General features: G+C 43.0%; 1 protein-coding gene across 1 annotated transcript in view; it reads right to left on the minus strand.

The window, feature by feature from the left end:
• The window catches only part of LOC126088134 (probable cytochrome P450 6a13), a 208,499-nt gene that overhangs the window by 83,939 nt on the left and 112,515 nt on the right, over positions 1–12,045 (minus strand). The window lies entirely within an intron of this gene.

Genomic DNA, 12,045 nt, shown 5'->3' on the forward strand with positions numbered 1-12,045 from the left:
TATATATGTGTTTGGAGAGAGAGAGAGAGAGAGAGAGAGAGATTGGTTTTTGATTGAGATTTTTACTTTAAATCGTAACTGTTACCTGAATTTTGGTTGCTGCCTCCTTGAATGATCAGCTTCTGCACCAGTTGGTGACGTACTACAATTTGGAGGAAGGTATTGTTCTTTAAGGTTTAAAATACGAGTCTGTTAGTTACTTGGCCGTATTGCGGATAGCTTTGAGCCCAAGTTTTCGTAGCTTTTCACACCTAAGGGACCACTGTTGTAAGTAAATAAGATCAAATAGCAATCTGCTTTTCGTGAGAAAAGGAGATTGCTTAGCACACAAACTTCCTTCAAACTACACGACCTGCTACATCAAAATTGGTCAGTGGAGTTCAGCACCGTACTATTGTACAAGAACATAATCCGATTACTGCAATTAACAAATTATGAGAGGTTGTTACTTATTGAATGAAAACTGTAGAGAATGCATTTCTTTTCCTGTATTTCAGTGAACTTTGTACAGTTACAATTCTGTCGATCTATAGACGGCAACGACAATGAAGTTCATCTCCTTTTTCAAAAACAAGACATTTCTATTCTTCACTTCCAGAAAATTTGTGTACATTAATGTTTGGCAATTCTTACACATACTTCACTCGGTTTTATCACTAAAATATCAATTTTCATTAAATGTAATAATACGTTCTAAGCGACAGCCTAGCAACACGTCCTCTTTCCACAAGATACAGATGAACAGTCCTCTTTTTTTTTAATAAATCAATTGTCTTTTTTTTTAGAGTCCATACTCAAAGATTCACTACCACTATCGTTGCGGGGATTGCGCGCTAAAGAGTTTCTTGCTGTCCACCTGCGCTCCACTTCACTTCAAGTACTTTTTGAATCACATTTACATTTACAGTATTTACATAAATTACTGAGCTTCTCAGAATAAAATCAGGCACAAATTAGTTTTAAAAAAAAGCAGTGAAGCACACATAACATTACAAGCTCAAAGAAGTTGTCGTTATTGCCTGAAATGTCTCTAGGACGTGAACAACCCTAAGCTGAACCTGTGCACTATCAGGTGAAGTTTCCTGATAATCAATGTCCGAAAACAGCAGTTTAGAGCAATGTCCAAATTATAAGCCTCTAACGCAGCATTGAAGGTTTGGTGTGTAATAATTTAAAAATTATTCTATCCAATCCCTCATTTAATCAGCTGATGATATAAATATTTTAAAAAATTCCTAACCGCTTAAATCAAACTTCTGAATCTCTGTAGATCAGGAGTGAGCAATTCTTTTGGTTCGGGGGTCACTTTGTAGAGGCGGAGATTAGCAGAGGGTAGTATCTTTTACAATGGTGGCATTCATTAGCTAACTTCGCATTTCTGTAAAAGAACAAATTTATCATAAAAAATCAATAAATGTAAATCAAATAGAATTGTGGCACTTTGATTAAGTTTATTATTTCTTGTGCTAATTTCATACCATCTTTAGCTGCAGGCACTTTTAAAAAAATTAGGTGTGAGACTGGTTGGTGAGATGCTCATCGCAGACTGTAAAAGGGCACCAATTTCACACCTATTGTTCTTCAAGGAAAAATAACTTTTCTCACAAATAGGCACGGTGTTCGGAAATTCCAGTTACAAACTTGTAGGACTTGTAAAATGGTTCAAATGGCTCTGAGCAGTATGGGACTTAACATCTGAGGTCATCAGTCCCTTAGAACTTAGAACTACTTAAACCTAACTAACCTGAGGACATCACACAAATCCATGCCCGAGGAAGGATTCGAACCTGCGACCGTAGCGGTTGCGCGGTTCCAAACTGAAGCATGTAGGACTTGTAGAGGGGAGAGATTATATAATATTGTGACTAGGAACCCATATTCGGAAATGCGCCGTGTCCGCCCTACTGCCATTTGAAAACATGTTTGCTATGTAGGCATGCAACAGAGTAATCATGATTGGGGGGGGGGGGGGGGGAGCGGTAGTTAAGTCGGATCAGCTGACGTCATTTGACGCCTACCCTACCTCTCGGACATGGTTCGAGCCTCAGGCACGTGTCCGCGGGTGTCAGAGCAACATGGCTGAGTATACGTTTGCAGAATACACCGACTTGATACTTCTAAATGGCCTAGCTCACGGTAATGGACGAGATGCTCGCCGCCTTTATCAAGATCGTTTTCCACATCGTCCGACTGCATCGCATACCCTTTTCGCGGTAATTACGAAACGCCTTCGAGAACGGATACCCTCACCGTCAGCAGACGTGACTGTGACGCTCCAAGGAGACGCCCAAATGGGAAGAGGCCAAACTGCATCACGGTGCAGAGAACCCGTCAACGAGAACACTAGCAGTTGCCTTGGCTGTTAATGAGTGGAACTGCAAAACAAGTGACGTACTGAGTCAGGCCTCGTCAATTACTAGTAAAAGTGAAACTTCCTGGCAGATTAAAACTGTGTGCCCGACCGAGACTCGAACTCGGGACCTTTGCCTTTCGCGAGCAAGTGCTCTACCAACTGAGCTACAGAAGCACAACTCACGCCCGGTACTCACAGCTTTAATTCTGCCAGTACCTCGTCTCCTACCTTCCAAACTTTACAGAAGCTCTCCTGCGAACCTTGCAGAACTAGCACTCCTGAAAGAAAGGGTATTGCGGATACATGGCTTAATCTGCCAGGAAGTTTCAAATCAGCGCACACTCCGCTGCAGAGTGAAAATCTCATTCTGGGGACTAGTAAAAATGGTCGCGTTACCAAAATGGTTTCAAATGTTTCTAGCACGGAAACGGTACGTACTCGGGCATGAGTTCCAATTCAAAATATTATCTACTCGCTCCCCTCTACAAGACATGGAAGTCTGTTGCGGAAATTTCGGAATATCCTGTATGTAGACCCAAATGTAGTGAATAATTTCAAAGCAAATTTTTGTCAGACATGGGAATTTTTCAGCAGACGAAGATTTGGAAAAGAAGACTACCGTCGCAGCATTAAACACTTCTTCCATAGCGTGGTCTGACTGAGTGTCAAAAATTCAAGCTGCAGGTCCTCAGGTGCTGTGTCAATACCAGCAATGATGGGATGTGAGGGCAAATTGAACTGAGGCTCACTTTTCTCAGAGTCCCAGATTCTTCTTCTGACTTCGACCTCCAAACACTGCAGATAATCCATAATCTTAAGACAAACACTTCCACGTGGATTCTCTTTTTGTAAGAAAAGTAAATGACAAAAATTGCCTTCACCTGTTTACCTTGCAAATATACCTAGTTTTGATTTGAGTACTGCTAAATGCCTGCTTTCGCACCAGTGTCACATTCTGTTCCTTCTGTTTCTCAAATACATTAGCTGAGAACAGCATCTCATATCTCGATTCTTCAAAAAATGGTTCAAATGGCTCTGACCACTATGGGACTTAACTTCTAAGGTCATCAGTCCCCTAGAACTTAGAACTACTTAAACCTAACTAACCTAAGGACATCACACACATCGATGCCCGAGGCAGGATTCGAACCTGCGACCGTAGCGGCCACGCGGTTCCAGACTGTAGCGCCTTTAACCGCTTGGCCACACCGGCCGGCCTCGATTCTTCATATCCTATTATTGTAACATAATCATGATATATCTCCTTCGTGTCCAGAAATAAGAGGATTTCATTCTGCATTGCCCAAACTCTTTTTAACACTTTGCCAAAGCTGAACCACGTCACATTGTTGTAGTGAATTACGTCTTCATATTCTGACTCCACAAGAAAAGATTTGACCTTTCTGTGATGGACTGCCCTTTCTCTTGTTATTTGCACCATAGTAACACCTGTACAAAGGCTCTTCTGGCACAAAATGCAAAGAAAAGACTGGATATCACTCTCTGTGTCTTATGCTTGTAACTTGTTTTTGAAAAGCTTAACTAGCCAAAATTATTCCCAACGAAAGTTCTTGTCCGAGCTGTTGCCATTTTGTTCCAGGACAAGTCACTTTTCTCCCCGAATATCAAAGCGCGTTCAAGCAAGTCTTGAGCATCCGTTGTACCTTTCGTTGATTCCAGGCCAAGTAATTCCTGTGTGATGACGACATTTTCATTAATTCCACTGATAAAGATAAGTAACTGCGCAGTGTATTCGTGATCTGCGTACTTATCTATTGTCAAAGAAAACCAAACTAACTCTCGCAGCCTTCAGCTGTTGTGTAAGTTCCTCTGTCCGTCACTAAGTCAATGCGCATTGTTTTAGTCTTTCTTAACAAAGAAATGCTTTGAAATTTGCTACTAACATCAGGGCACAATATACTTGCACAGTTTAGCATACAGTATTTAATAAACTCGGCATCCGAAAAGCCTTGGTGTGTTTAGCAAGTTATAGGTTAACATAAGACTTGCTTCTGTAGCGCTATTTTGAAGTGGTGATTACTTTGTAAATAATGTTTCTTGAATCTTCGCACTCTCCACAGCTTTAATTTTGCGTTCGTCATTGGAAAGTTTGCAGCCAAATTCGCTAAGTTCTCCTTCGTAATTGTACTTCTTAAATAAGACTATCGGTTCATGACACAACAAACACAGTTTCATTTTCTGTATTAATAATGTAATGTATCCAATTAATAAGTATTATCCATTGGTCACTGAACGCATGACATTCATTACTGATTTTACAGATTTTTGGGCGAGTTCATTCTTTCACTAAAGATGAAAATTTATAGATTTACTGTTACCCAGACAAAATTGAAGTAAACCAGATAAACCAGAAAAGCGCTTCGCATCGAGCTATTCGAGGTAAACGACGTTGGTACTCGACGTGGTGGCTGTCGGGAACTACCGTAAATCGGAAATGCCTGAGTGGCAACTTGGTTTTCACGAAGAGAATCTAAACTGCGCTATTTTATTGAAGCGGCCGTCCTAGTGGAAATCTTCGGTCGCGCATCAGGAGGAAATTTCGGTTCGAGGCGGATTCTTCTGACTGTCTTGGCCGGTCGCCGGCCGCTTGTGGCACACGGGTCGCTATTTGCCCACCATTGCTGTAGACTTGTGTCAGGAAAACAGCCAAAAAGACGAGAGTCCACCGAACTACAAACGTAATCATAGTTTATTATCACTTGAATCTGCTCGTTGTCTGTCCATTAATCTTGAATTGAAATAATGCAAATAAGTTTCCAGTAATTCCCTGGATTTCTGAGTTTCCGATACCCTTACCACATAACACTACCACAATACCCCAACTACGTCACCCTCGCTGTACCACCCTCATCCAACTGAATCACTCTCACTGCTTCTCCCTCACTGCACCATCCTAACTGCACCATCCTCACTCCACCATCCTCACTGCATCTTCCTCACTGCACCACCAGCAGTACACCACGTTTACTGCATCTTCCTCACTACACCACCATCACTGCACCACGCTCACTAGGGTACTTCACTCTCAGTGCACCACTCTCACTGCATCTTCTTCGCTTCACAACCATCACTGCAGCACCATCATTGCTTCTCCCTCATTGCATCTGCCTCAGTGCACCATCCTCACTGCGCCACCCTCGCTGCAACACTCTCATTACATATGTCTCACTGCACCACCATCGCTGCAACACTCTCATTGCATCTCCCTCACTGCCCCACTCTCCCTGCATCACCCTCGCTGCACCACCGTCGCTCCACCACCCTCACTGCATCTGCCTCACTGTACCACCTTCACTGCATCCCCCAGACAACATCACCCTCATTGCACCACCTTCACCGCATCTCCCTCAATACATCACCCTCACTGCATCTCTGTCACTGCACCACCTTGCTGAACCACTGACACTGCACCACCCTCACTTCACGTCGCTGACTGAACCAACCTCACTGCATCTCTTCCACTGTAGCACTTTCCTCTCTGCACCAAAGTAATTCAATATCCTGCTGAGAAAAATTCAAGGTGTTTCAAAAAGATTTACCCAATTACAAAAGACTACCACTTGCTCATGAGTGAAGATAGGAACTTACGTAAATCTTAAGTTACGGACTGAACTTATTAACCGAGGCATCAGCTATTTGTTGCTGGTAGGAGTAATAGCAGTGAGTACCTTAGGTCATGTGAGGATTAATTACACTATTTTTTTTACATCTACAGATCCACATATGATACAATGGAACCAAAACTGGTCACAGCATTGGAAAATATGCAATCTACACAGAGTAAAATATGTTCTGCAACAACTGTTGGGAGATTTTCTCTGATGAAGACAATACGTCCATTTTTGCAGAATGTTATTAAAGAAGTGACATCCTCCTAGTTCAAACAAGACAAAAGTTTTAGGAAGGCTTTGCATTTAGCATTTTCATACAGATTTGACGACAACGAGGGTGTGGGTATTATTGTTGACATGTGAAGGTAATGTAAGCACCACTCACGGAATAGGCCTTAGGCCTGCTCCGATTGCCCGACTTCTGAGTATAAGGCAGTGCGAGGAGCGATCTGTGATCGTGGGTGACGTGATCAGCGCGTCGCCAATCCCTCCAGCCGTTATTCCCAGCAGACGAATCCTGATGACGCCGCTGTTTCTTTATTTAAGCAACTCCTTATTTTGCCTCACGAGGCTGACTGGACACCCACTGATCCAGATACCCTATCTCAGAAAAATGCGAGGAAGTACTGGGAATAGAACCTGGGTCCTTCCACACCAAAAGCAGTGACGGTACTATTTGGCCAGGGAGACGATCTTATTTTTTACAGTGATTTATCAAAAAAGTATCAGTAACTGAGAAACGATACTACTAAAAATAGTGAACCTTTTTCACCATACTCGGTCGTACATGCTTTAAGTGAGCATCCATTCCTCATGGTGATAAACTTAGCTTTTCACAACAGGAAGGTGAGGTAAAATTCCAAGGCTTATTGGAACATTTCATTATGTACAGAAGAATGGAATAGTGATGAAAGACGACAGCGAGAAAGATGAGTTTGCACTTTGGAGGAATGTAGGGACACACAAAGCAATACTGTTCCTTCCTCTTCTATTAGAAGATAGGGTTAAGAAATGCAAACCTACGTGTATTACGTTTGTAGATTTAGAGCAGTTTGCTGGCAGTACTAGCTGAAACAGACTCTTTGAAATTCTGAAGGGTAGTACTTGCTGCTCTACTAGCACATCTGCATAATATGCAGGAGACCAAAGTTCAAATGCTAGCACTCCTACAAAATTTAATTCATTGCTTTGGCCGACTGTTTACTATAGATAAAGGTGGAAGTCAGTATGTCTCACGAACAGAAACTGTACATGTTTAATATATCACGACCACCTGAGCTACCTATAGAATTAATCTCATTTCACTCATTGCCAAGGTACTATTCCTATAGTGGAGAACCTTGGCAATACTCATGAGAGTTTAGAAAAGAAATAGGAACGGGATGAGTTGGAATTTGTATCGGGGAGGGAGACATACTACGGTATTTCAAGGAGGTATGGTAGCTGCAGTGAGACAGTGGTGTAATGGCTAGTGCATCTGCTTCTTAAGCAGGAGACCCAGGTTGGAATACAGGCGCTGGTGCTACATTAAATTTATTGCTCCAGCCTACATCAACATCGTAGCTGAAGGTGAGTATCAATATGCCTCAAGGAACATCAACATTATGTCATTAAAACTTTAAGGTTTGCCGAGTACATTGCAAGTCTGTCAGAGACGGCGACAGACTTGAAAGATCAGTTGGAGCGTCATGAAGAGAGGTTAAAACCAGTAAGAGAACATAAATTAGATGTAGTCAAACAGGCAGTGGTAAACTAATTAGAAAATTGGACGATAAAACTACTAGATGATGGTCGAAGTAGGGAAGATATGACTTACTGACTAGCAAAAGAATGAAAAGTGTTTTCGAAGAAGTTAATTTTGTTAACACTGAATTAAGATTTAACTGTTACGAAGTCATAAAGGAAGGTATTTGTCTGGAATGTAGCCTTGTATGGAAGTGAGATGTGTTCAGTAATCAATTCAGACAAGAAAATAATAGAAACTTTTCAAATGTGCTGTTACAGGAGAATGCTGACAATCAGACGTGCGGATGAGATAACTGATGAAGTGATACTGAATCAGACTGAAATGGAAATAGGTTTTGCGACAAACTAATTAAAAGAGGGAATCTGTTCGCGGAGACATCTACATCTACATGATCACTCTGCAATTCACATTTAAGTGCTTGGCAGAGGGTTCATCGAACCACAATCATACTATCTCTCTACCATTCCACTCCCGAACAGCGCGCGGGAAAAACGAACACCTAAACCTTTCTGTTCGAGCTCTGATTTCTCTTATTTTATTTTGATGATCATTCCTGCCTATGTAGGTCGGGCTCAACAAAATATTTTCGCATTCGCAAGAGAAAGTTGGTGACTGAAATTTCGTAAATAGATCTCGCCGCGACGAAAACGTCTTTGCTTTAATGACTTCCATCCCAAATCGCGTATCATATCTGCCACACTCTCTCCCCTATTACGTGATAATACAAAATGAGCTGCCCTTTTTTGCACCCTTTCGATGTCCTCCGTCAATCCCACCTGGTAAGGATCCCACACCGCGCAGCAATATTCTAACAGAGGACGAACGAGTGTAGTGTAAGCTGTCTCTTTAGTGGACTTGTTGCATCTTCTAAGTGTCCTGCCAATGAAACGCAACCTTTGGCTCGCCTTCCCCACAATATTATCTATGTGGTCTTTCCAACTGAAGTTGTTCGTAATTTTAACACCCAGGTACTTAGTTGAATTGACAGCCTTGAGAACTGTACTATTTATCGAGTAATCGAATTCCAACAGATTTCTTTTGGAACGCTTGTGGATCACCTCACACTTTTCGTTATTTAGCGTCAACTGCCACCTGCCGCACCACACAGCAATCTTTTCTAAATCGCTTTGCAACTGATACTGGTCTTCGGATGATCTTACTAGACGGTAAATTACAGCATCATCTGCGAACAACCTAAGAGAACTGCTCAGATTGTCACCCAGGTCACAGCAGAGGTCCCAGGACGCTTCCCTGGGGAACACCTGATATCACTTCAGTTTTACTCGATGATTTGCCGTCTATTACTACAAACTGCGACCTTCCTGACAGGAAATCACGAATCCAGTCGCACAACTGAGACTGAGACGATACCCCATAGCCCCGCAGCTTGATTAGAAGTCGCTTGTGAGGAACGGTGTCAAAAGCTTTCCGAAAATCCAGAAATCCAGAAATACGGAATCAACCTGAGATCCCCTGTCGATAGCGGCCATTACTTAGCTGCGTTGCACAAGAACGATGTTTTCTGAAATCATGTTGATTACGTATCAATAGATCGTTCGCTTCGAGGTGATTCATAATGTTTGAATACAATATATGCTCCAAAACCCTACTGCAAACTGACGTCAATGATATAGATCTGTAGTTCGATGGATTACTCCTACTACCCTTCTTAAACACTGGTGCGACCTGCGCAATTTTCCAATCTGTAGGTACAGACCTATCGGTGAGCGAGTGGTTGTATATGATTGCTAAGTAGGGAGCTATTGTATCAGCGTAATCTGAAAGGAACCTAATCGGTATACAATCTGGACCTCAAGACTTTCCCATATCAAGCGATTTGAGTTGCTTCGCAACCCCTAAGGTATCTACTTCTAAGAAACTCATGCTAGCAGCTGTTCGTGTTTCAAATTCTGGAATATTCCATTCGTCTTCCCCGGTGAAGGAATTTCGGAAAACTGCGTTCAATAACTCCGCTTTAGCGGCACAGTCGTCGGTAACAGTACCATCGGCACTGCGCAGCGAAGGTATTGACTGCTTCTTGCCGCTTGTGTACTTTACATACGACCAGAATTTCTTTCGATTTTCTACCAAATTTCGAGACAATGTTTCGTTGTGGAATCTATGAAAGCCATCTCGCATTGAAGTCCGTGCCAAACTTCGCGCGTCTGTAAATTTTAGCCAATCTTCGGGATTTCGCGTTCTTCTGAACTTCGCATGCTTTTTCCGTTGCCTCTGCAACAGCGTTCGGACCTGTTTTGTGTACCATGGGGGATCAGTTCCATCTCTTACCAATTTATGATGTATGAATCTCTCAGTTGCTGTTGCTACTATACCTTTGAAATTGAGCCACATCTCGTCTACATTTGCATAGTCAGTTCGGAAGGAATGGAGACTGTCTCTTAGGAAGGCTTCTAGTGACACTTTATCCGCTTGTGGAGCAGGGAGTAATCAGTTTGATACTGGAGCGAAATGTGCAGTGTAAGAATTGTAGAGTGAGAACAAAGCTTTAATACGGTAAGCTGGCTCAAATCGTCGTCAGTTGCAGTCTTTACGCAGAGACAAAATGTGTTGCACAGGATTCTGCCCTACATTTATGGGTTTTACTATACGATTAAAGAACTTCATACCTTGGTTGTCTGTTACATTTTCTGTTCTTATGATGCATTCAGATACCATCTGATGTAAGGACGCACTACTTACCACAGCATTTACATTCTGTTTCTGTTAATAACAGAAGAGGACTCTAGGGAGTGTGCTCCCTGCCGCCGTTGGATAAGCAGCTGCAGCAGCAAGTCGTATACTCCTAGCTCACTCATTTGTTACATAGTTTAATTCTTAATTTCTTTGCGTGCTTTTGGTACTTGCATTGTTTAATTCATAAATTTCGGGCGTATTATAGTATTTGAGAGTTGTAGCATCGCGTTTTAGTACCTGAATAGTGTAAATTCGAGTAGTCGTCTGTCTTCTGTTTTTGTTTTGAATGGCCAGGTCGGTTGGTCACAGTCAGTGTGCTCCCTGCCGCCGTTGGATAAGCAGCTGCAGCAGCAAGTCGTATACTCCTAGCTCACTCATTTGTTACATAGTTTAATTCTTAATTTCTTTGCGTGTTTTTGGTACTTGCATTGTTTAATTCATAAATTTCGGGCGTATTATAGTATTTGAGAGTTGTAGCATCGCGTTTTAGTACCTGAATAGTGTAAATTCGAGTAGTCGTCTGTCTTCTGTTTTTGTTTTGAATGGCCAGGTCGGTTGGTCACAGTCAGTGTGCTCCCTGCCGCCGTTGGATAAGCAGCTGCAGCAGCAAGTCGTATACTCCTAGCTCACTCATTTGTTACATAGTTTAATTCTTAATTTCTTTGCGTGTTTTTGGTACTTGCATTGTTTAATTCATAAATTTCGGGCATATTATAGTATTTGAGAGTTGTAGCATCGCGTTTTAGTACCCGAATAGTGTAAAATCGCGTAGTTTCCTTCCGCCGCCGAGCAGTGTGTCAGAAGTGCGCAACTAGCAGCATTACTGCATTTACTAGGCAACCTTGTATTTTAATAACCGTTTAAATTTTGTGTCTATTTGTTTGCGCTCTCTGTAGATTAGTTCAGACGTTCTTTGCACAACAGTTTTTAGCATGGATAGGGACTGCAACTGCTGTGTTCGGATGCAGGCTGAGTTGGCATCCCTTCGCTCCCAGCTTCAGGCAGTGTTGGCTTCGGTCACACAGCTTGAGGCTGTTGCCAATGGGCATCACTGTGGGGGTCCGGATGGGGGTTTGTCGGAGACGGCCAGCTCCCCCGATCGGACTACGACTGTGGTTGCCCGGGATACTGCCCGCATTGAGGCTGATCCCTCACCTGTGGTAGAGTGGGAGGTCGTCTCAAGGTGTGGCAGGGGGTGAAAGACATTCCGGAGGGCTGAACGGAAGGCCTCTCCAGTTTGTCTGACGAACCAGTTTCAGGCTCTGTCTCAGGCTGATACTGATCTTCGGCCTGACATGGCTGCTTGTCCTGTTCCAGAGGTTGCCCCTCAGTCTGCAAGATCCGGGCGGTCACAGAGGGTGGGCTTACTGGTAGTTGGGAGCTCCAACGTCAGGCGCGTAATGGGGCCCCTTAGGGATATGGCAGCAAGAGAGGGGAAGAAAACCAAAGTGCACTCCGTGTGCATACCGGGGGGAGTCATTTCAGATGTGGAAAGGGTCCTTCCGGATGCCATGAAGGGTACAGGGTGCACCCATCTGCAGGTGGTCGCTCATGTCGGCACCAATGATGTGTGTCGCTATGGATGCCATGAAGGGTACAGGGTGCACCCATCTGCAGGT

Source organism: Schistocerca cancellata, chromosome 6 (assembly GCF_023864275.1).
Source record: "Schistocerca cancellata isolate TAMUIC-IGC-003103 chromosome 6, iqSchCanc2.1, whole genome shotgun sequence".
NCBI lineage: Eukaryota > Metazoa > Arthropoda > Insecta > Orthoptera > Acrididae > Schistocerca > Schistocerca cancellata.